At 42.7% G+C, this 25,474-nt stretch overlaps 1 protein-coding gene and 1 non-coding gene across 2 annotated transcripts in view; both read right to left on the bottom strand.

Annotated features, from left to right (window-relative positions):
• LOC126336614 (uncharacterized) overlaps positions 1-25,474 on the bottom strand; it is an 84,560-nt gene that overhangs the window by 44,308 nt on the left and 14,778 nt on the right. The gene's annotated exons all lie outside the window — the stretch shown is intronic.
• On the bottom strand, positions 23,932-24,004 carry Trnar-acg (transfer RNA arginine (anticodon ACG)). The gene has a single exon. It is a non-coding gene; the product is annotated as a tRNA-Arg (tRNA).

The raw sequence follows: 25,474 nt of genomic DNA, 5'->3' as shown, positions 1-25,474 counted from the left end.
GTGATGTCTGCCACCTTCCCCCAGTATCGATTCAAATTCGTGGCTCCCTGCAAGTAGGGTCGAATTCCATGCCTTCCCATGGTCTGATACTGGGCAGAATTATAAAATGAGATCCTGATCGCCTGTCAACTTCTATCTCGCCCGTTAATTGGGGTAAGCTCTTTTCATTCACGCAGCCTGGAATACGAAAACTGTGCAGCGAATTTAGGTGTAGTAGCGCAATAACTGAGGAGGACTTGAAACGTCCCCTTAGAAAAATTATACATGACTGTGGTTAAACTGACACACAATATTTTTTAGAGCAACGCAATCTGACTTCCAAAAATCCCTACGAAAGAATGGCCCTGACTGACATTAACCTATACGTTTCACAAATCACTTAATTCACAAAAATCTTCGTTACTCAAGCTACTGCAATACAGCGAGCGCCACTACTGCCAGCTAAATAAAAGATTCAAACTACTGAAGGCACTAACTACTGACAGGCATATTTAGCAAATGAAAGATTTTGATAGAGAACAAACAATGTATTTACCTTAATAGTCATAATATATATAGCAGTTCATGACATCCAGTCTTACAAATTACAAAACTCCGCCATCTCTCTCCCCACGTCCACCACTGCTGGCGGCTCACCTCCAACGCTACGCACTGTTCACATCCAGCTGCCGCTGCTCAACACTACAAGGGCAGACAACAATGCAAACCAGCCACAGACTGCACAGAACACAGCCAGTAATTTCCATACAGCGCGCTACGTGGCGGCGGCGTTACCAATTAAAAAAACCTAAACAGCCTACTTACAGACTGAATGCAAAACTCAGGGCGAAGAGTAAAATGGGCATTACTGCCATCGACAGCAAATATTTCTATTGTGTGCGAATGGATCAAGTTTGTTTCCTAACAATACAAACAACACATATTGTCGACATTCAAACTGTTGTACAGATATTTTCAGCGTTATACAAGTTGTTGTTGTTGTGGTCTTCAGTCCAGAGACTGGTTTGATGCAGCTCTCCATCCTACTCTGTCCTGTGCAAGCTTCTTCATCTCCCAGTACCTACTGCAACCTACATCCTTCTAAATCTGCTTAGTGTATTCATCTCTTGGACTCCCTCTACGATTTTTATCCTCCACACTGCTCTCCAATACTAAATTGGTGATCCCTTGATGCCTCAGAAAATGCCTTGCCAACCGATCTCTTCTTCTAGTCAAGTTGTAACACAATTTTCTCTTATCTCCAATTCTACTCAATACCTCCTCATTAGTTACGTGATCTGTTATACAAGTACAAATATAAATACAGGTAAGAAATCAAGCGCAATGCAAATACTCCGTGACGAGACAACGTAGACTGCGGGGTTCCTTGTACCAAAATAATCATAAAACATCCTGAACAACCTCCGAACTTTTATCAGTGAAGTTCAGGGCACCCTGTAACCAAAACTGTATCCTTGGAGTTTTCCCTAAACCACTGCGACTCTCTTTTTGAGCCCAAACTGACACAGCCATCAAACAATTTGCATGAATATTTCAATGACATATACGTTATTGTTAAAAGTAATGTGCTCGCTGATGTTCTCTGCCTATAATAAGTGCAAATAATACATACATGAAGGTAACTGTTGCTGTTGTTTCCAGTCTGAAAACTTGTTTGACGCAGCTCTCCACGCCAGTCTTCCCTGTGCAAGCCTCTTTATCTCTGGAACCCACATCCACTTGTAGCTCTCAAAGTCTTAAGTCTTGATCTTCTGTATAATTTTTACCACCCACTCTTTCACCAATTACCAAATTAACTGTTACTTGGGACCTCAAGATGTGTCCTATTGACCTAGCCCATGTTTAAGACAAGTTGTACCATAATTCACTTTTCTCATTGATTTGATTCAGTATTTCGCCATGAGTTACCCTATCTACACACCTAATTTCCAGGATTTTGCTACAGAACTATAGTTCAAAGTCTTCTGTTCTCTTCTTGTCTGTATTATTTAACTGTCCACGTGTCATTTCCGTAAACGGCAACGCCCCAAATAAATACTTTCAGAAAAGACTTCCCAGCGCTAAAATCCATATTCGGTGTTAACAACTTTCTCTTTTTCACTAAGGCTTTTCTTCTTATTGCATGTCTGCATTTTATAACCTATTAGCTAACAAACCAAATCAACTTTCCGTTAGAAACGAAAACAAACAATGAACAGTGTTTGCAGTGTAATATCGAAAAAGCTGGGTGCACAAGCTTCGCGCGTCTAAAACTCGATTTTGTAAAGTTTCCTACTGCATCGCCGTTTCATAGCTCTATACACGTCTATTGTTTTTGCCTCCAGCAATGTTGCAGAAAGAGTGCATACGACTGTCTTATACCTGTACATACAATTCACTGGCAGAAATTCAAGTTTTTTAACCTCAAATGTGTCTTTTCTAAATAAACAATCTGCATTATTAGCAATAAACACAACGTAGCCTGCACTGCCCTTGGACAGCTACTGAGAAAGACGTCTCTATTCTTCATCAACAACAGTTATCTAAATAAACAATTCTGCACCTGAAGATGATGGTGTGAACTATCGAAACACGTAGTGTAAAATAAACAAGTGACTGATGCAGAAACTGCTTCATATGTACTTAACAGTTGCAGCCCTCACAATGCCAATGAAAGAAATATTCACAGTCTGTTTTCTTACACATTGTGGATAATTTTTTGATACCTGTATCTTAGTCCTGCTACCTTCAGAATCTCAGACAGTGTATTCCCAGGTGCAGATCCAGGATTTAGTTCTGGGACTCTTACTGTCTCTCTCCCTCCCTTTTCCTCAAAGTTAGCTCACTGTCGCACATATATATGATACATATACCTAGGACTGTAATGATAATAAACATAAAGTATATGTATTGCTCTAGGTATTGCTGCATTTCCCAAGAACCCAAAATGATCTCTCCTCAGATCAGATTCTGCCAGTGTTTCCATTCTTATTTCAGAAATTCCTGTTAGCATTGTGCAACCATGATTTATTAAATTGATCGTTCTCTAATTTCACACGTGTCACGATCTGCCTTCTCTTGAGCACTCTGGTTCTAGAAGCATCAATACCCCTGCACGCACTATTATGTATCACCAAGACAGTCCTGCAGCCGCTTGGAGTACTTGCCTCTTTTGCGGACAGGATCTTACAAGCCTGCATTAATAACTCGAATGGGAGCTGCAGTGACCCTTTTCTTGAGGCCTGCGAAGGCCTTTTGGAAACGATGCTTCCCGAAACTGTTAAAGACGTTAACTGTAACACAGCTCTATACCGTGAGCTTAATGCGGGGAGGGTCCAGTTTCATCCCTCTTTCGAAAGATATTGATATTAAATATGCATGTATTTATGCCAATAATCTAGACAAGAGAGATGCATACTCTGCTTTGCATGGTCACCTCTGGCTAGAAATACAAATTACAGTGTTCATCCTGAGCATAGAAGTGCCGGCCGGTGTGGCAGAGCGGTTCTAGGCGCTTCAGTCTGGAACCGCGCGATTGCTACGGTCGCAGGTTCTAGTCCTGCCTCGGGCATGGATGTGTGTGATGTCCTTAAGTTAGTTAGGTTTAAGTAGTTGTAAGTATACTGGACTGATGAGCTCAGACGTTAAGTCCTATAGTACTCAGAGCCATTTGAACCATTTTGAGCTACAGTTGCAGTTCCAAATCCTGCCTCGGGCACGGATGTGTGTGATGTCCTTAGGTTAGTTAGGTTTAAGTAGGTCTAAGTCTAGGGGACTGATGACCTCAGATGTTAAGTCCCATAGTGCTTAGAGCTATTTGAACCATTTGAGAATACAAGTAAATAAGAAACTCCCAGCGTTCATAGGTATTATAATTTCCAAGACATCTCATTTCCCGTAAAACTCTAGGGCCTGCCAAAAATCAAGGGGCCGAGCCCTTATTATTCAATTCACTTACACAAGCTGGACGTCGATGAGACAGAAGAAAATGATGAGCTTGAGCATGCTGGGCAGAACAAAGGCGTCAAGCATAAATTACCTGGATCCCTCTACTTTTCCAAATTAGCCACTCATCAACCCGAACACGTTAGCCACTCAACACCCCGAGCACGTAGACTTGTTGCTATCCTCGAGGGTAAGAAGCTGCACGACATCTGGGTCAACAACATGTCCCACCTAGTTTCCACCCAAATGAGTAGACGCCTCAACTCTTTTGGCAAAAGTGACGTTCTAGAAAGGCACCTAACTGATGCTCTAATAATGAACTTGCACGTGTGGAAATACCAACTAATGATAAAAAGTTCTTAAAGTTTAATAATATCCACCAGCAGAAGCAATGTCCTTTCGTTGTGTACACTACCTTCGACACTCAAAGTTTCTGAGGTGCATTGTGAAGGTGATCGCACATCTTCCCAGTCTACCCTCACAGAACAGCATGTACTGCACATGGCATCGTATCAAGCTGTATGTTTGTATGACTCCAGCCACAATAAATTTGAATCTTACTCGCATAGGAAGTTGGTGGGATTTATCGCAGCAGTGCCCCTATGACTGACACAGAGGATAATGATGCCTTGTACAAACAGGCAGTTAATTGTCTGTTATCTGTTGGCAAGATGTCTGCTAACTTACAGATAAATACGTGCTGCGATTAACGACATGAAAATTAGTCCTATGGATAACTGAAGCAGGCAACTATAACTCCATGGAATTTGTAGCACATAATTATACAATCTGCGTGTCGCAACTGGTTTTTCAACTCATTTCCTCGAACTGAACTTTGAAATAGCATTTCTAACATAAGACACCGCCATGTGCCGTTTCTACGCAGTTCGAAGAAAAAAACTGGTTTCCAAACTGACTGTCTTTCGTAAACAAGTTGCGAAGCCCGCTCACGCAAAATATTTGCCCAACTCTAGTAGAGTTCTGACGCAAGTCATCTTATCTGCTAACTTGTTCGCGTTTCACATACTACGTCGCATTTATAATAAGACAGTAACAGACTCTAAATCTACTTCGCAAGCCACCTTGCTACCATACGGTGCGTGCATCACTACCATTTCTACTCTTTTTTCCTGTTCCTTGTGTGAACGGTGCGCCGACTGTCAATCCCAGGAACGAAGTGCCTCACAAAACACTTGGTCGAGCAAGTGTTCAGTGCTGCTCGTCAGCATGGGAGCCTTATCACCTTTGGTTAATGGAAGAGATAGAGAACACCCTACGAAGAGCGGCGCGTTTCGTCACGGGATCGTTCAGTATGCGGAGGGCGTTGCAGAGAAGCTCAACGAACTCCAGTAGCAGACTCTACAGGAGAGGCATTGTCCATCACGGAGGGGTTTGCTATTCAATCCGAAATCGTACGTTCGAAGAAGAATCGAACAAGATATTACTCTCTCCCGTATCCGTCTCACGACATGGCCACGACGAGCAAACCAGAGAAATTACTCATACGGCTTGCCACGCACAAGTCGCGAATAGAACGTGGGCAGGGGAGGGGGAAAGGGGGGGGGGGGAGAGGGCGAGGTTGACGAGTTGATGCATGGGTTCGGGGCGTCAGTGTATTTCAAGTAACTGCGTGCATTTCTGGGTGCATCCATATTTATTATTCCACAACACTGTTATTATATACTTGTCGTAGCTACAGGTAATATACACTACTGGCCATTAAAATTGCTACACCAAGAAGAAATGCAGATGATAAACGGGTATTCATTGGACAAATACGTTATACTAGAACTGACATGTGATTACGTTTTCACGCAGTTTGGGTGCATAGATCCTGAGAAATCAGTACCCAGAACAACCACCTCTGGCCGCAATAGCGGCCTTTATACGCCTGGGCATTGAGTCAAACAGAGCTTGGATGGCGTGTACAGGTACAGCTGCCCATGCAGCTTCAACACGATACCACAGTTCATCAAGAGTAGTGACTGGCGTATTGTGGCGAGACAGTTGCTCGGCCACCATTGAGCAGAGGTTTTCAATTGCTGAGAGATCTGGAGAACGTGCTGGCCAGGGCAGCAGTCGAATATTTTCTGTATCCAGCAAGGCCTTTACAGGACCTGCAACATGCGGTCGTGCATTATCCTGATGAAATGTAGGGTTTCGCAGGGATCGAATGAAAGGTAGAGCCACGGGTCGTAACACATACGAAATGTAACGTCAATGCGAACAAGAGGTGACCGAGACGTGTAACCAATGACACCCCATACCATCACGCCAGGTGATATGCCAGTATGGCGATGACGAATACATGCTTCCAAAGTGCGTTCATCGCGATGTCGCCAACACGGATCCGACCATCATGATGCTGTAAAGAGAACCTGGATTCGTTCGAAAAAATGACGTTTTGCCATTCGTGCACCCGGGTTCGCCGTTGAGTACACCATCGCCGGCACTCTGTGATGCAGAGTAAAGGGTAACCGCAGCCATGCTCTCCGAACTGATAGTCCATGCTGCTGCAAACGTCGTCGAACTGTTCGTGCCGGCTGGGGTGGCCGAGCGGTTCTAGGCGCTTCAGACTGGAACCGCGCGACCGCTACAGTCGCAGGTTCGAATCCTGCCTCGGGCATGGATGTGTGTCATGTACTTGGGTTAGTTAGGTTTAAGTAGTTCTACGTTCTAGGGGACTGATGACCTCAGATGTTAAGGTCCATAGCACTCAGAGCCATTTGAACGGTTCGTGCAGATGGTTTTTGTCTAGCAAACGTCCCCATCTGTTGACTCAGGGATCGAGACGTGGCTGCACGATACGTTACAGCCATGCGCATAAGATGCCTGTCATTTCGACTGCTAGTGATACGAGGCCTTTGTGATCCAGCACATCGTTCCGTATTACCTTCCTGAACCCACCGATTCCATATTCTGCTAACAGTCACTGGATATCGACCATCGCGATAGGCTACAATACGACCTTTAGTAAAGTCGGAAACGTGATGGTACACATTTCTCTTCCACGAGGCATCACAACAACGTTTCACGAGGCAAAGCCGGTCAACTGCTGTTTGTGTGCGAGAAATCGGTTGGAAACTTTCCTCGTGTCAGCACGTTGTAGGTGTCGCCACCGGCGCCAACCTTGTGTGAATGCTCTGAAAAGTTAATCATTTGCATATCACAGCATCTTCTTCCTGTCGGTTAAATTTCGCGTCTGTAGCACGTCATCTTCGTGGTGTAGCAATTTTTATGGCCAGTAGTGTAGTTAAGATAGTGAATGATGTTTATTTAATTTTCTTGATCTTGCTTTTTCATATTTGAGTACAGCTACAGGGTGAGTGTGTGAGTACAGTTTTATTGCTTTTGAGCTCTACTGTAGATTCTAGTTCATTCTTTCCGCCTCAGAATCCCACACTTGGAACTAACCACTCTCGTCCAACACACTTAAGCTCGTTCAGTGCAACACAACAAGATTAGGTCACCACTTGATTATACGGTCATTTACACCAGCATCTGTCAATCATTTTTCCTCAAGAGCCAATAATGACAATTTGCAGCGGCACCTCGGACCGCATACGTAGCAGTCTCATTTATTAACTATCGAATCCGGCAATGCTTCGCAATTGCTAAATATTTATGGGAATTGCATATTCATCCTAAATTCCTTGCTCCCACCTCTCTCTGCTCATCTTCTCATACCCCTCTCTCTCTCTCCCCGTTCATCACCTCCTCCCCACGTCTCTTCAGTACATCTTCTCCTCTCCCCACCTCTCTGTTCATAACATCCTCTCCCCCCCCCCCCCACCCCCATCAATCTATCCATGTCCTCTCTCCCTCTCAATGTCCATTTCCGTCTGAAAGTTCAGTAGCGTATCGTGTAAAGATCTGAAGTAAGTCCGTCAATATCTTTTTGAGACTGGTGGTAACAACACTTCCCTCTTTATATATTACATATATATGCATATATTACATGTATATTTATACAATACATATATTGCAAAAGACCTGGAACAGCAGTTAAACGGAATGGACAGTGTCTTGAAAGGAGGATATGAGATGAACATCAACAAAAGCAAAACGAGGATAATGGAATGTAGTCGAATTAAGTCAGGTGATGCTGAGGGAATCAGATTAGGAAATGAGACACTTACAGTAGTAAAGGAGTTTTGCTATTTGGGGAGCAAAATAACTGATGATGGTCGAAGTAGAGAGGATATAAAATGTAGACTGGCAATGGCAAGGAGAGCGTTTCTGAAGAAGAGAAATTGTTAACATCGAGTATTGATTTAAGTGTCAGGAAGTCGTTTCTGAAAGTACGTGTATGGAGTGTAGCCATGTATGGAAGTGAAATATGGACGATAAATAGTTTAGACAAAAAGAGGAAAGAAGCTTTCGAAATGTGGTGCTACAGAAGAATGGTAAAGATTAGATGGGTCGATCACATAACTCATGAGGAGGTGCTGAGTGGCATTGGGGAGAAGAGAAATTTGTGGCACAACTTGAAGAAGGGATCGGTTGGTAGGGCATGTTCTGAGGCATCAAGGGATCACCAATTTAGTACTGGAGGGCAGCGTGGAGGATAAAAATCGTAGAGGGAGACTAAGAGCTGAATACACTAAGCAGTGTCAGAAGGATGTAAGTTGCAGTAGTTACTTGGAGATGAAGAAGCTTGCACAGGTTAGAGTTCAAAATGGTTCAAATGGCTCTGAGCACTATGAGACTTAACAGCTGAAGTTACAGTCCCTTAGAACTTAGAAATACTTAAACATAACTAACCTAAGGACATCACACACATCCGTGCCCGAGGCAGGATTCGAACCTGCGACCGTAGCAGTCGCGCCGTTCCGGACTAAAGCGCCTAGAACCGCTCGGCCACCGCCGCCGGCAGGATACAGTAGCATGGAGAGCTGCAGCAAAGCAGTATCAGGACTGAAGACCACAACAACAACAATAACATATTACAAAAATACATAGACTATGTCCGTCCGAACGTTCATTAGAGTGTAGTCTAAAAATTTGTGTTAAATCTATCAAATTTTTTTCGAGATTTTTGGCAACGATGTTTCCGCTTTATATATTATGTATGTGTTTACATGTTATACACAGGGTAATCCTTTTAACTGAAGACATTGAAATATCTCGAAATCTACACATAGGATCAAAAAAAGTTATACTTCCAATTTGTTTGTCTCGGAGGGGGGATCCAACAATAGCACACTCGTCCCGCCATCCCACGCACGCCGCAAGCCTCCAAGAACTGATCATTAAAAGTCGGTACCACTCAAAACATTCTGTGTCGAATGCTCCCTCCTCCAGATTGATGCCACCATCGGCGATCGGTGACACTGTAATCTCGTGACGGACTGTTGTTGTTGTCCCACTCTGAACAGATGATTAATTGATTAGAAACGGTAATTGCACTTATAGAGAGTGTACATAAAGTCCGGAAACACTTTGAATTATTTATTGCACAAGAACTATTGTAGAGATGCCACACATCTTGCATTTTAAAGAGAAACTCAGATTTTTTTTTTTTTTACAAACATTCGATATTCGAACCATGAGTGACCCGGCAGACAGTAATCGAATTCTGGCCATACCCGTCCAAGCATGGCATCGTCGACTGTGGCAGTCGCTAACCGTATTCTCTCCCGGAGCTCTGCTACATCAGGTGGTACATATACCAGATTTTTGATGTGTCCCCATAGAAAAAAGTCACACGGAGTGAGGTCTGGTGATCGTAGAGGCTGCTTCCTTCTGTAGAACGGCCGATCCATCGATCCGGCAGCTCCATGTTCAGGTACGCACGAACTTCACAATGAATTATTTGTTGTGCGATTGGTAAATGGCCTTTCTTGTTGGTTGCTTCTTACCGTACTTCATTCTAAATATCCGTTGAACAGCTGTAGCACACTTGTTACTGATCATCTTACCTTCCATTAGGAAAGTGGGTGCATCCACCGACTATGATATGATTTATACCTGTTTTTGTAGAACTCCAACACACGTAAAGCTCGACCCGCACCTGAATTCGCCATGTTTGCGACTAGCGCTGACTATCGGCAAATTACCAACCATGCTGTGGCGGTATAAATGAAAAAAACTTTCAGGGTTTCTCTTCAAAGTGACATCTGTACAATGTTTGGTTATTGTGCAAATAATTGAAAGTGTTCCCAGACTTTATGTGCACCCTGTATTTCAATACATTATGTAACATGAGACACGACAGCAAATTTACTAAACGTTTTGAATGTACATTGAAGCGCCAAAGAAACTGGTATAACCATGCGTCTGATGGGTATTTAACCCCTGTGCTCGAAGGACCGGATCTGTCTTGATCCCTGCCTTCTGTCTGATTATGTTGGGTAACAAAATGATGGGATGATAGGGTCTTGAGTGTGTGTAGATGTTTGTTGTTTAAGTGAGTGTTATGGTGTTTTTATTTTATTTTTTTTGTTTTGTATACTGTTTATCATGGTATGTTGTAGTTTCTGGTGTTTGTCGTGATGGGAAATCTCGTTCTTAGGTCGGGTGGATTTTGTCCCAGATTTCTGATGAGTGGGTGGTTCGAATCCGTGGTTTGGTGGAAAAACTTTATGGATTTTCTTTGGATGGTTTCCGGGATTTTGAGTATGTTATGATTTGTGTATATGTCTCGGTTTGTCTGGTACCGGCAAGCATCAGCAGCAATTCTGAAGTATTTGTTCTGCACCCTTTGTACTTTCGTTATGTTGGTGTCTGCGGCCATTGACCAGATTTCAGAGCCGTAAGTGATGGCTGGTTCTATGATGGTTTTGAAGATTTTCTTTTTGGCGCGCATATTTATTCTGTTTCCTTTGATGATTGGGTACAGTCTGAATATTGCTCCTGCAGCCTTGTTACAAATGTGTGTAACATGGTCTCTAAATGTCAACCTCTTGTTTAGCTTGATGCCTAGATACTTTATTGTGTCTGACCATGGAAGATTGTTATTTCTGAAGCGTATATGTAGGTTAGGAGATATTCTTTTGAATGTGAATAGTATGGCTTGGGTTTTCTCCGCGTTTATTGTTATTTTCCATTGGTTAGCCCATTTCTGGGTGGATTGTAGGTGTTGCTCTATTTTTGTGACTATATATTGCAGGTTTGAACTGCTGCGGTAGACTGCAGTGTCGTCTGCAAATAGTGACAAGTGTCCTCCCAGCTGTTTGGGGATATCATTTGTGTAAATTGAGTAGAGAATGGGCCCCAGCACTGAGCCTTGCGGGACTCCAGACTCTATGGATCTAGTGTTACTTGCCGCTCCTGGTACATGGACATAGAATGCTCTGTTGCGGAGAAAAGAAGCAATAATGTGGATGATGTGGTTGGGGCAGTTGTACTGGTGGAGCTTGTAGATAAGGCCTTGATGCCATACCTTATCGAATGCTTTTTCAATGTCAAGCAGGACTGCTCCAGTACCGTGTCTAATGTTTCTGGCCTGACATATGTGCTCGACGAGTCTGGTCACCTGGTGGATGGTGCTGTGTTCTTCTCGGAATCCGAATTGTTCTGGGATGATTATGTTGTTATCCTTGAGGAATTTCTTCAGTTCCGTTTGAATGAGCTTTTCGAGAACCTTTCCAAGGAAGTCTAACAGGGAAATTGGCCTATAGTTTTGCGGAAATAATAAGTCCTTATTTGGCTTTGGTAATGTGATGATTCGGGCCTGTTTCCAAGTTTTGGGAAAGTAGTTTAGTCTTAAGCAAGCATTATATATTGATGTTAGATAATTGATAGTTGCTGGAGGTAGATGATGTAGTAGTTGCGGTTTGATGGAATCTGGGCCTGATGCCTTCTTAGGATGTATGTTTCTGATGTGATAAGATATGGTTTCTGCGTTTATTGGATTGAAAGATGTTCTGATCGGGGCACTTAGGATGCGGTTTACCCTTCTGAGTACCATTTCCTGGTGGTCATCACTTTCGTCATCTACCGCTTCTGGTGCTTGGAATTGCCTTTCTAGTGAATCCGCCAGTGCTTCAGCTCGGTCTGTGGGGTCGTAGACTATTCCACGTTCCCCATGGAGCGGCTGTATAGATGTTTCGTTTAGTTTACGAGTTTTAAGAATTTTCCAGAATTTTTCCTGGTTCCTTTCTGCTTCTCGTAACGTTGCCTCCCACGCCTCGCTACGGTGGTTTTGGAGCTCTCTTTTGATCCTCCTGGCCAATTATTCTGATTTTCGTCGGTCGGCTGGGTCCCTGTAGTTTTGCCATCTCTTTCTGGTGTTTCTTTTTTCCTCTATTAGGTTCCGGATGTGTGGGGGTAGTGTGTCTCTTCCAGTGGTGTGGGTTATTGTTGTTGTAGATCTTTTGCTGCAATCCTTCATGATTGTGGTGATTTCTTCTATGGCTCTGTTGATTTGGGCTTTTGATTGAAGAGGAGGTAGTTCTGGAGTGTATGCTGTGAGTAGTTGGTTGTATTTTATCCAGTTTGTTGTGGATTCCTTGATGGTTCTGTTGTCATGAAAGTTGACCAGGTTTCCATTGATTTCTAATATTACGGGGTGGTGGTCCGAGTCTAAGTCGTTGACCACCTCGGTTGTCGTATTCCATGTCAGATTTTTTGATAGAAAAATATCCAATATGTCTGGGCGGCATCTTGTGTCGTAGTGAATGTGTGTTGGCCTGTCTGAAGCTATGATGGAGATGTTCGGCTTGTTGTCCAGAAATCTACGGAGCGTTCTGCCATTGGTATTTGTGGCATGACAATTCCAGGATCTGTGTTTAGCATTTAGGTCACCACCGATCAGAACATTTTGATGCATTTGGGAAAGGTTCTCAAGGTCTTGCGGACATATGCTCCTTCCTGTTGGTGGATTGTAAGCTGCTGCTATGGTGATGGTTTTGTTGAATAATCTTGTTTCAATTGCTGTTGATTCCATTCTAGTGAGATGAGGTGAGGTGATACGTCTGTGTACAATTTTGTTTTTGACCAGAATGGCTGTTCCTCCACCTGGTCTGTTCGGTCTGTCATTTCTGTGGACCACATAATTCCTGATTTTGAAGGTCTGGTTTGGTTGCAGGTGAGTCTCTGTGATGAGCGCAATGTCTATCTTTTGCTCATCTAGGAATTCCGCTAGAGTATGTTTTTGAGTTATAATGCCATTGGCATTCCAATTCATGATTTTTACTGCTCTATTTGCCGCCAAGAATGCTAACAGCGGCTTGAAATAAAATTGTGATTTTGGTGAAATTGTCCTGTGCTTGTCTTAGCTGCTCTGCTGCTGTCTTGATTGTGCTTAATATGTTTGGAATGTCAAATTGCGTGATGAATCCTAGAAGTTCTTTGATGTCTGAACCAATTCCTGATGCTGGTTGCGATGTGGATTCGGAGGTGTTGCTGTTTTCTTCTGTTGTGAGGGTAGTGTTTGGTTGTGCCCATCCTCTTGTTTTCCGCAGTGCTGGAAAGTTTGTGGGATTGAGTTGTACTATTTGTTTGGCTCTTTCCTCCTCCAGCCTGTTTTGTGCAGGGGTTTTCGCTTTCTTTCTCTCTTGCTGAGTCTGCAAGAGTTTTAAATATACTGGGCATTTTTTGAAGCTACTCGTGTGTTCTCCTTTGCAGTGGTAGCAAGTTGGTTTTGCTTCTGGTTTCTTTAGGCAGTCTGCTGTTTTGTGTTGTTGCCCGCATTTGACACAATTTGGACGAAGGGTGCAATTACGCGACCCATGTCCATACCCCTGGCAATTGTGGCATTGGGTCAATCCCTGTGGACTTCGATATGTTTCAACTGTCACCTGCATGTGAAACATTGCTTTGAGGTCGTATATTCTTTTCGCCTCTTCGGTATTTTCAAGTGTAACTTGAAAGTGACGTAAAGTCACTTTTTTCTGTGTTCTCATCGAATGATGTCATGTGCGCTACTTTGATGACAGGTAAGTTGTGATCTAAGAGGACCTCATGAATGATCTTGGGGTCTATGGTTGGTAGTAGCTTTTTGATAACTACTTTCAATGGCTTAAAGGCGTGCATATCGTGTGTGTAGTATTGTATGTTGTTTTCGGTCAGATATCCCTTGAATGCTAGGAAATCGTCTGGGTGTGAGAATTGATATGTGATTTCGTCACCGTGACTTCTAGTTTTGAGGTCCCCTTTGAGTTTGTTGCGGAGTGCTTTGACTATTTCCAGGTATTGGGATGTTTCCTTGACAACGATCGGCGGAATACGCAGTCTCTTTGTCTGGGTTGCTTGTTGATTTTCCCCTGTTCTGGAATTTCCCGCATCGTTATCGGGCAGTAGTTCGAACTTGTTAGAGACGGGGATCTCGTACTCCATTTGTTCGTTGTTTTCGTCTTCTGAGTTGGGGTTGGGATCATCTGTTGAGTCCTGGGTTTTCTTTTTGTTGCTGTTGTTCTGCAGCTTCGTCTGGCTGTCAATGGTTGCTTTGCGTTTCCCTGCTGTTTGTTTGGTAGCCGGTACAATGTTTGTGTTGTGGCTATCATTTGCTGGTGGTGTCTCTACCTGTGTTGTGGGTGAGGTGACTGATGGTGATATGAATGATGATGTGGATAGTTGGGGCGGTGGTACCCCATCTGCCATGGAAGTCCCGTGGGACTCCATGGCGGAATTTGTGGTGTTACCTTGGCAAGGTGAGAATGGGGTGGCTGTTGAGAGAGAACAATCTGCCTTTGCCTCAGAGTGCGCGGGTTTACCCAACGTGAATGGGGCCCTGGTACTCTATATTCCCTGACTATCTTCCTAGCGTCCGGCTAGCCCGGAGGCATAATCGCGACACGGCGGTAACCAAGTACACAATCTCCAAGCTTCGAAGGCGGCTCGGTCGAAACGAGACGCGAGCAGCCGTCTGAGTATTCCCAGCAGTAACAACACAAAGAAACGCGAGCGCTGTGATAACAACGTCCGCTCTCTGCGCGCGCCCGACTCGGAATGGCTGGCTGGCAACCATGCGTATTCAAATGTAGAGATATTTAAACAGGCAGAATACGGCGCTGCGGTCGGCAACGCCTATATAAGACAACAAATTTCTGGCGCAGTTGTTAGATCGGCTACGGCTGCTACAATGGCAGAGTATCAAGATTTAAGTGAGTTTGAACACAGTGTTATAACCGGCGCACGAACGATGGGACACATCTTCGAAGTAGCGATGAATGGGGATTTTCCCGTACGACCATTTCACGCGTGTACTGTGAATATCAGGAATCGAGTAAAACATCGAATCCTCGGCCGGAAAAGATCCTGCAAGAACGGGACCAACGGCGACTGAAGAGAATCGTTCATCGTGACAAAAGTGCTACCCTTCCGCAAATTGCTGCGGATGTCAGTGTCGGTCCATCAACAAGTGTCAGCATGCGAACCGTTCAACGAAACATCATAGATATGGGCTTTCGGAGCCGAAGGCCCACTCGTGTACCCTTGATGACTGCACGGCACAAAGCTTTACGCCTTGCCTGGGCCCGTCAACACCGACATTGGACTGTTGATGACTGGAAGCATGTTGCCTGGTCGGACGAGTATCGTTTCAAATTGTATCGAGCGGATGGACGTGTACGGGTATGGAGACAACTTCATGAATCCATGGACTCTGCACGACGGCAGAGGACTGTTCAAGCTGGTGGAGACACTGTAATGGTGTGGGGCGTGTGCAGTTGGAGTCATATGGAACCCCTGATACGTCTAGATACAACACTGACAGGTGACACGTACGTAAGCATCCTGTCTGCCCACCTGCATCCATTCATGTCCATTGTGCATTCCGACGGACTTGGATAATACCAGCAGGACAATGCGACACTCTACACGTTCAGAATTGCAACAGAGTGGCTCCAGGAACACACTTCTGAGTTGAAACACTTCCGCTGGCTACCAAACTCCCCATATATTAACATTATTGAGCATATGGACAGCCCTGCAGGATTGATTATGTTAGTTCTCTCCAGCACTACTTGAGATAATAGTTGAGCGCATGCCAAGTCGTGTTGCTGCACTTCTGCGTGCTCGCGGGGCCACTACATGATATTAGGCATTTGTACTAGTTTCTTTGACTCTTCAGTGTTTCTTCTCTTCTTCTTATTCAAATGGTTCAAATGGCTCTGAGCACTATGTGACTCAACTGCTGTGATCATCAGTCCCCTAGAACTTAGAACTAATTAAACCTAACTAACCTAAGGACATCACACACATCCATGCCCGAGGCAGGATTCGAACCTGCGACCGTAGCAGTCACGCGGTTTCTTCTTATTGCTTCGTATTAGAACAGCCTTTGCTTTATTTCGTATTCATTCCCACAAATACGTAGCGCATTTGAAGGCGACGACTTACCCTTCTACCCTTGAGGTAAGCGGCCAACTTTACTTGGCTCACGGTCGAATTCACCAACGTCAATTAAAATTAAACGCATCGTAAAATATTACTGTCTCTGCAAGTATTCTTATTTGTTACTGAGCAGAGAAACTACTCTTAAGAAGATATTAAAGTTGGCTGGCGTTTTTGGATTTGGCTGCGTGTAATTGTAGATGTATATTATTATATATACGGCTGAGAACCGTGGGTCTCATCAGTACTTAATTCGGACCGTATGCGACACAGGGGTCTTTGAGGACCAAGGTGGTTCTAGGCGGAACACTGCAGCCGCGTGGTGAATCCGCGTAAGCAGCGCTCGTCTACTTCACTCGCTGCGCACGTGCTTGCGGTAGCACTCGGCTGACAGTTCACTCACTCGGTATCACGCGGTATTCGCTCAAGGAGTGACGAGCAACAGCCGCGTGGCCTTGCCATGCAGGTAAGGAAACATAAAATCTACCTATACAGCTTCGACACAACGCAGCTGCACTAATGCTCCTGGCAAACGTTCACATGCATTTAGAATTAGAATTTCTTTTTAGCTGTCGATTTTTCAGGTTTCCTATGGAGAAGGTGTGTGTTGTAACCTGAGATGCACCAAGTGTTACTACAGTATAACGAAAATTAAAGTGATAATCGAATATTGAATGTTATTGAAGGTCATTGTTTTAGTCGTGGAACTGTATGTTTCTGTGTAATAACAGCTATTGAATTAATGCTCGAATGCTGTCAGCAGCTAAAATCGCACTGACATTTACACATATTCTGAACAGAACAAATTAATAAGATTTACATTGAGAGTGTGACAACTGACTGTAATTGTCAACCTCGTTTATAATTAGCTAAAAATCTTCAATCCAGCTACGCCGTAGGCTTTCGTGAGTAAACTGAGCGAGTGAAGTAGTAGGACTCGTTAAATTTGACAATATGGACAGAAAGATAAAGGAGGCGTGGCGAAAAGAAATGGGTATTATTCAGATAGATTTCTATATGGATAATTATTCGAATAAGTAGATCACTCAAACAAATTTATTCACCAATAAATTACCTGTAAATTAAATAACAAGTAATATACAATGCCAAAGTATTTTTTTTTTTTCGTTTTCTTCTTGTACAGAATTAGTATTTGTTCCCTTGGCTCAGTGTCATTGTGGATCAGTAACTTCAGTCTCAGGCTACAAAACGTACGCTTAGGGTCCGATCACCACTCGATCCTACGATTTTCTCTGTTCTTATCGCTTCTTTCAACTATAACAATGACAATAATGCCAAGCCAAGCTGAACCGTATTTCGCAGTATGTGTTGAAATGCCGATCGCCGTGTAACTGGCTGTATCTGTTCAGAAGTGGGACGAAGTCAAGGGCACACCACCATGTCTTGCAAAGCACAGAAGTGCTGAAACTGTCCTTCGAGTTGAGCAGACACAGCTTTATTTGATTTACAGCGTAACAAATGAAACATAGAAATGATTACAGGCGGGCGGCATCAGCAGTTTGGGCTAAAACGCACTAGGCAGCCACAATGTTAAGCAGCCAATTTAATCAGCAATCCGACGGTCGGTCGTGATCGATCATCCGAGCGATATGGACATGAAATATGTTACGCCTTTTGTCTCGTAACAATCGTACTTTACTATAATTATAAAAAGTATTTTTCCATCGTTTTGCTTTCTTTATGCTCTGCGGGTTTTAAGTTCACTTACATGGATGCTGGAGCATATGGAAAATATAGTGTGACTCATCTGTTTTTATGCAATTAATTTTGCATGAAAATCTCGTGTGTAAAAATTTACAAATATCGGAGCAAAGCCCCACATCAAACAAGGGAGTTCCGGTGACGTAAGTCATTATCGGAGACGAGGCAATTGGTATACCTGAAAATTTAAAGCGTCCTAATGGAAGAATGAGTATAAAAGAACCTTAAAAAACCGACTGTCACGGACTCTGCGACTATACAAAACACTCAGGCAAATAAATGGAGAACGGGGAATTTTTCATCACCCAGTGGATGTTCAAGAAAAATTTGCAATGTGCCTTAAAAACAGTCCATGCTGTGTTGTACAAAGTAATGTGCCAGAAAGAGATGGCGATAAATTTGAAGGCATGTGCCTCTAGCACTGGAAATTCCCGCAAGTCCTACAAGCTGTAAAAAGTCATCATGAAATTTGTTTCAAGATAAAAGGAATGTCTGGCTGCTTCGACCTGTGCAAGGCCAATTGAAAACAGCCAAGTAGGTTGTCCACGAGAGAGCCTGCTCGTAACTGGCAGCGAGGAGCCGTGTGGCTGTCGCGGCAGCCCAGTGTGCGGGAAACAAAGCACGTCACTTTTTTGTTCGCTGGCTCAATATGCCTGCCTAGTGCGTTACAGCCCTATTACACTATCGATTTGGCCCGCTTCATATGTCTCTGCACGACCCAATACATCTCTACCCCCCGCTAACATGGCGCAAAACTTACGTATGCAGCCAATGGTGAGAATGCAGCCGCAAAAAACTCTGTCTTCAAAACTTTTCTTAGATTGCCAACTCTGTCGGATATGCATGTCTCCCTAGTTGTTGTTGTTATTGTTGTGGTTTTCAGTCCTGAGACTGGTTTGATGCAGCTCTCCATGCTACTCTATCCTGTGCAAGCTTCATCTCCCAGTACCTAATGCAACCTACATCCTTCTGAATCTGCTTAGTGTATTCATCTCTTTGTCTCCCTCTACGATTTTTACCCTCCACGTTGCCCTCCAATACTAAATCGGTGATTCCTTGATGCCTCAGAACATGTCCTACCAACCGATCCCTTCTTCTAGTCAAGTTGTGCCACAAACACCTCTTCTTCCCAATTCTATTTAATACCTCCTCATTAGTTATGTGATCTACCCATCCAATCCTCAGCATTCTTCTGTAGCATCACATTTCGAAAGCTTCTATTCTCTTCTTGTCCAAACTATTTATCGTCCATGTTTCACTTCCATACATGGCTACATTCCATACATTTTCAGAAACGACTTCCTGACGCTTAAATCTACACTCGATGTTAACAAATTTCTCTTCTTCAGAAACGCTTTCCTTGCCATTGCCAGTCTACATTTTATATCCTCTCTACTTCGACCATGGTCAGTTATTTTGCTCCTCAAATAGCAAAACTCCTTTACTACTTTTTTTCATTTCCTAATCTAATTCCCTCAGCGTCACCCGGCATAATTCAACTACATTCCATTAACCTCGTTTTTCTTTTGTTGATGTTCATCTCATATACTCCTTTGAAGACACGGTTCATTCCGTTCAACTGCTCTTCCAAGTCTTTTGCTGTCTCTGATAGAATTACAATGTCATCGGCAGAAACCTCAAAGCTTTTATTTCTTCTCCATGGATTTTAATATCTACTCCGAATTTGTCTTTCGTTTTCTTTACTGCTTGCTTAATATGTTGTTGTTGTCTTCAGTCCTGAGACTGGTTTGATGCAGCTCTCCATGCTACTCTATCCTGTGCAAGCTGCTTCATCTCCCAGTACCTACTGCAACCTACATCCTTCTGAATCTGCTTAGTGTACTCATCTCTCGGTCTCCCTCTACGATTTTTACCCTCCACGCTGCCCTCCAATGCTAAATTTGTGATCCCTTGATGCCTCAAAACATGTCCTACCAACCGATCCCTTCTTCTAGTCAAGTTGTGCCACAAACTTCTCTTCTCCCCAATCCTATTCAATACCTCCTCATTAGTTACGTGATCTATCCACCTTATCTTCAGTATTCTTCTGTAGCACCACATTTCGAAAGCTTCTATTCTCTTCTTGTCCAAACTAGTTATCGTCCATGTTTCACTTCCATACATGGCTACACTCCAAACAAATACTTTCAGAAACGACTTCCTGATACATAAATCTATATTCGATGTTAACAAATTTCTCTTCTTCAGAAACGCTTTCCTTGCCATTGCCAGTCTACATTTTATATCCTCTCTACTTCGACCATCATCAGTTATTTTACTTCCTAAATAGCAAAACTCCTTTACTACTTTAAGTGTCTCATTTCCTAATCTAATTCCCTCAGCATCACCCGATTTAATTTGACTACATTCCATTATCCTCGTTTTGCTTTTGTTGATGTTCATCTTATATCCTCCTTTCAAGACACTGTCCATTCCGTTCAACTGCTCTTCCAAGTCCTTTGCTGTCTCTGACAGAATTACAATGTCATCGGCGAACCTCAAAGTTTTTACTTCGTCTCCATGAATTTTAATACCTACTCCAAATTTTTCTTTTGTTTCCTTTACTGCTTGCTCAATATACAGATTGAATAGCATCGGGGAGAGGCAACAACCCTGTCTCACTCCTTTCCCAACCACTGCTTCCCTTTCATGCCCCTCGACTCTTATGACTGCCATCTGGTTTCTGTACAAATTATAAATAGCCTTTCGCTCCCTGTATTTTACCCCTGCCACCTTTAGAATTTGAAAAAGGGTATTCCAGTCAACATTGTCAAAAGCTTTCTCTAAGTCTACAAATGCTAGAAACGTAGGTTTGCCTTTTCTTAATCTTTCTTCTAAGATAAGTCGTAAGGTCAGTATTGCCTCACGTGTTCCAACATTTCGACGGAATCCAAACTGATCCTCCCCGAGGTCTGCATCTACCAGTTTCTCCATTCGTCTGTAAAGAATTCGCGTTAGTATTTTGCAGCCGTGGCTTATTAAACTGATAGTTCGGTAATTTTCACATCTGTCAGCACCTGCTTTCTTTGGGATTGGAATTATTATATTCTTCTTGAAGTCTGAGGGTATTTCGCCTGTCTCATACATCTTGCTCACCAGCTGGTAGAGTTTTGTCAGGACTGGTTGTCCCAAGGCCGTCAGTAGTTCTAATGGAATGTTGTCTACTCCGGGGGCCTTGTTTCGACTCAGGTCTTTCAGTGCTCTGTCAAACTCTTCACGCAGTATCGTATCTCCCATTTCGTCTTCATCTACATCCTCTTCCATTTCCATAATATTGTCCTCAAGTTCATCGCCCTTGTATAAACCTTCTATATACTCCTTCCACCTTTCTGCCTTCCCTTCTTTGCTTAGAACTGGGCTGCCATCTGAGCTCTTGATATTCATACACGTGGTTGTCTTCTCTCCAAAGGTCTCTTTAATTTTCCTGTAGGCAGTATCTATCTTTCCCCTAGTGAGATAAGCTTCTACATCCTTACATTTGTCCTCTAGCCATCCCTGTTTAGCCATTTTGCACTTCCTGTCGATCTCATTTTTGAGACGTTTGTATTCCTTTTTGCCTGCTTCATTTACTGCATTTTTATATTTTCTCCTTTCATCAATTAAATTCAATATTTCTTCTGTTACCCAAGGATTTCTAGCAGCCCTCGTCTTTGTACCTACTTTATCCTCTGCTGCCTTCACTACTACATCCCTCAGAGCTACCCATTCTTCTTCTACTGTATTTCTTTCCCCTATTCCTGTCAATTGTTCCCTTATGCTCTCTCTGAACCTCTGTACAACCTCTGGTTCTTTCAGTTTATCCAGGTCCCATCTCCTTAATTTCCCACATTTTTGCAGTTTCTTCAGTTTTAATCTACAGGTCATAACCAATAGATTGTGGTCAGAGTCCACATCTGCCCCTGGAAATGTCTTACAATTTAAAACCTGGTTCCTAAATCTCTGTCTTACCATTATATAATCTATCTGATACCTTTTAGTATCTCCAGGGTTCTTCCACGTATACAACCTTCTTTCATGATTCTTAAATGATTGCTTAATATACAGGTTGAATAACATCGGAGAGAGGCTACAACCCTGTGTCACTCCCTTCCCAACCGCTGCTTCCTTTTCATGTCCCTCGCGTCTTATAACTGCCATCTGGTTTCTGTACAAATTGTAAATAGCCTTTCGCTCCCTGTATTTTACCTTTGCCACCTATAGAATTTGAATGAGAGTATTCCAGTCAACATTGTCAAAAGCTTTCTCTAAGTCTACAAATGCTAGGAACGTAGCTTTGCCTTTCCTTAATCTTTCTTCTAAGAGAAGTGGTAAGGTCAGTATTGCCTCACGTGTTCCAATATTTCTACGGAACCCAAACTGATCATCCCCGAGGTCAGCTTCTACCAGTTTTTCCATTCATCTGTAAAGAATTCACGTTAGTATTTTGCAGCTGTGACTTATTAAACTGATAGTTCGGTAATTTTCACATCTGTCACCATCTGCTCTCTTTGGGATTGGAATTATTATATTCTTCTTGAAGTCTGAGGGTATTTCGCCTGTCTCATACGTCTGTCTCCCTAGTACAATTACGCAATTTGTAGTTGCAGTACTACAAAATGAGTGAACCTAGCAAGAACTCAGTGGTCCCTAACGATTAACATTACCCGACTTTAATAGTCTCCTAAAACGTTTATGGAGCTACTGGACATCTACAGTCATCCAGAGTGTCTTAGGATTAACCTTGAATGAGTTTGCCGTTAGAATATGGAATATTTTTTCGATCAAAATCCGTCTATTCAAAAATTTCGGAAGAGATCCTGGGTTCTCGTATATAAAACAGTTCGTAATACTGCAGCACACTAGCAACTTCTGTATCAAGAGACGACTGGAAGATGCTTTTTGCGTTCCTATAACGAAGGCAGTTATTGCAGCAATGTCTTACCCACAGTTTAAAAGCAATTAGTTCATCTCTACTTCTGTCCACGGCCAACTTTATTATTCTTAACACTTTTTATTCACAGAAGACGAATAGGCGTTTTTATTCGTGTAACTGAACAATGTTTCGAATAATATTTGTTATTCACGAATAACGAATAGTAATTGATATCTGTATTCGTCATTCGCATGAATTTTGCACAAGTTTCGTGCTAAGCAAAGCGAATCGCGCATGTGCACACTGCAGATTTGCACCCTGTCTGCAAGTGACTGCAGGCGCTTGTAATCAGCGTGGCTGGAACAGCCGCGTGTACTTGCACGCACGCGGCTGTATTTAGCATCGGTAATCTTCGGCAACTTACGCCAACATTCGCGAAACGTATTAGCAGTCCCATTCGCACACCACAAAGCGTTTGCGGGCCACGCGGATAGGCCATGCAGTTGCAGGGCTCTAGTTCTAGGATCCAAAAATATCAGTAGCGTTGTTTCTCTAATTCGTTATGTTTTTCTCGTGCTAATAGCCAATATCAAAAACTACCATGACGTGAGAATGTAAAATATTCACATCTATCCGACCGTTATCTGCTGGACGGCAAAATAATACGTACAAATCTCATGCAAACTATACACTCACCTTTAATGACACTGCAGTAGCTACCTACAATAAAGTGTTACCATTAGTGTGTTTAAATGTTAATGAACATAGTTTTTCAATAGGTTTGAATTTTATTTTGTAAGAAATTGATTTTAGTTTCCTCCACTCACTTTACCTTCACAAAATTGGTAAGTATCCTCTCCCGCCCAAATCCTAAATAATAAGTCCTTCCTACCATTCAGTGTCCATTAGCTTTACCGTCTTTCTTCCATCATACTAGACTGATACGTCTGAGTGCGTGTGCGAGGGGGAGGGGGGGGGGGGGGGGGGGGAGCTAAGTAATAATAAAGTCACTGACTATGATGTAACTACACTGAAAAAGTATGGGAAACACGAAAAAGAATAATGTGTGCCTTACTGAAAATGAAACCATAAAAAACAAAGTGGTTAAAGAGAATATGAAGTAAAACGTGAGTAAATTGAGGGAAAAAAATTTTCGACCCTGCCAGGATTCGAACCTGGAATCTTCTGATCCGTAGTCAGACGCGTTATCCATTGCGCCACAGGGCCACGACAAATATAGACCACGATTTTAGTATTTACACCCCAATTTCAGTATATCTTTAGCATGTATGTAGTAGTCATTTCTTTTACGAAAGTACGTATTGTAGATATTATTGGAACACTTTTCAAGGCACCAATAACACGTAAATGAAGACTACAGCAATCACAAACTATTAGGCGGTTTCCTCTGCGATATAATAGCCAACCGTGAAAGAAGTGCCTCCTTTTGTCGCTATAGCTTTAGAGAATTACAGCTTACACAGAGCGACCATTTACTGGTAAGCTTTTAGTATTTTATTTAAAAATCACCGAGACAAGTTTTGCCTTTGAAAAATCCGTATGTGCACTGCTGTTTCAGGCTTTATCAGTAAACAGTATTACAGAGGATTGATGCCACAGTCTCCGGGGTGATTCCAGAGCAGCGAAATCGTCGTGTATTACGAATGCAGATTTTAGAATGCAGTTCGATGCACACATTTTAAAGATATAACTGTGAAATTCATTAAATAAATTTGAAATGAGAATCAGTATAGTATCATTTCTTGGCCACCATGCGTTCTCCAATAGACTCATAACACGGGATCCAACTTCATGCGATCGTTATCACTGCTTTTATATAAGTGAATTTCATAATTATAGTATGTGCATCAAACTGCATTCTGTATACCCTGAATCTAGCGCCACAACAACAGCATAAGATGAAAGCCCGACAAAGAAGTCTGTAGCATCCATATAGGGATAAAATATTGAAATCTGAAACTGGTTATGGTTCCTTCTGAATCCAATATTAAGTAAAACGTTACTTGTAGCTGGCTGTTGTGTTAAGTACAATCATAGTACTACAGCCGTATTTCATCAATAAGTCTTTTTCTGGTAAGATAGTTTGTACCCCACTACAGAGCATTAAAAGTAAGAATAGTCATAGAAAAATTTATATATTAAGAATCAAGTTATCATAACTGACAATTTTACTGATGCCCTCTGGACTAAATTCATAAATAATCATACTATTCATCATGCATCAACGATATCCGCGCACCTTGGGGACAGTCACGATAATAACAGTAAAATCACCTACACATCTTGGGCATCAGCCATATATCAAAGGATTGATCTATATCCTGAGTAGCTATTTTGTCTTTGGGATCGAATTGTCGGATTACTTTACCAAAAAAAGTCGATCCCTGATGCTTTGTTGTTCTTATTCACCCATTGGTTATTACCCTTCTTTTTCCTTTGTAAAGTTGACCATTTGGAATTCTGATTACAATACGTTGTCTTAAACTGCACTGGACATTTCTCCGGAAGACACAAAACGCACTCCATGTTTGGAGTGGTGTTCTGTGTTTCAGTTATGTAATTACTACAGATGTCAAGTACTGTGCATAAATAGACGAAGACATTCGTTATTGATCGATTACGCTAGTGGGTCATCCCACGTCAAGGGGACCAGGGGGTCCCCACTCGCAAAATTTC

Source organism: Schistocerca gregaria, chromosome 2 (genome assembly GCF_023897955.1).
Source record: "Schistocerca gregaria isolate iqSchGreg1 chromosome 2, iqSchGreg1.2, whole genome shotgun sequence".
Classification (NCBI taxonomy): Eukaryota; Metazoa; Arthropoda; class Insecta; order Orthoptera; family Acrididae; genus Schistocerca; species Schistocerca gregaria.
The sequence above is the reverse complement of the archived record's forward strand: the minus strand, read 5'-3'. Positions and strand labels throughout refer to the sequence as shown.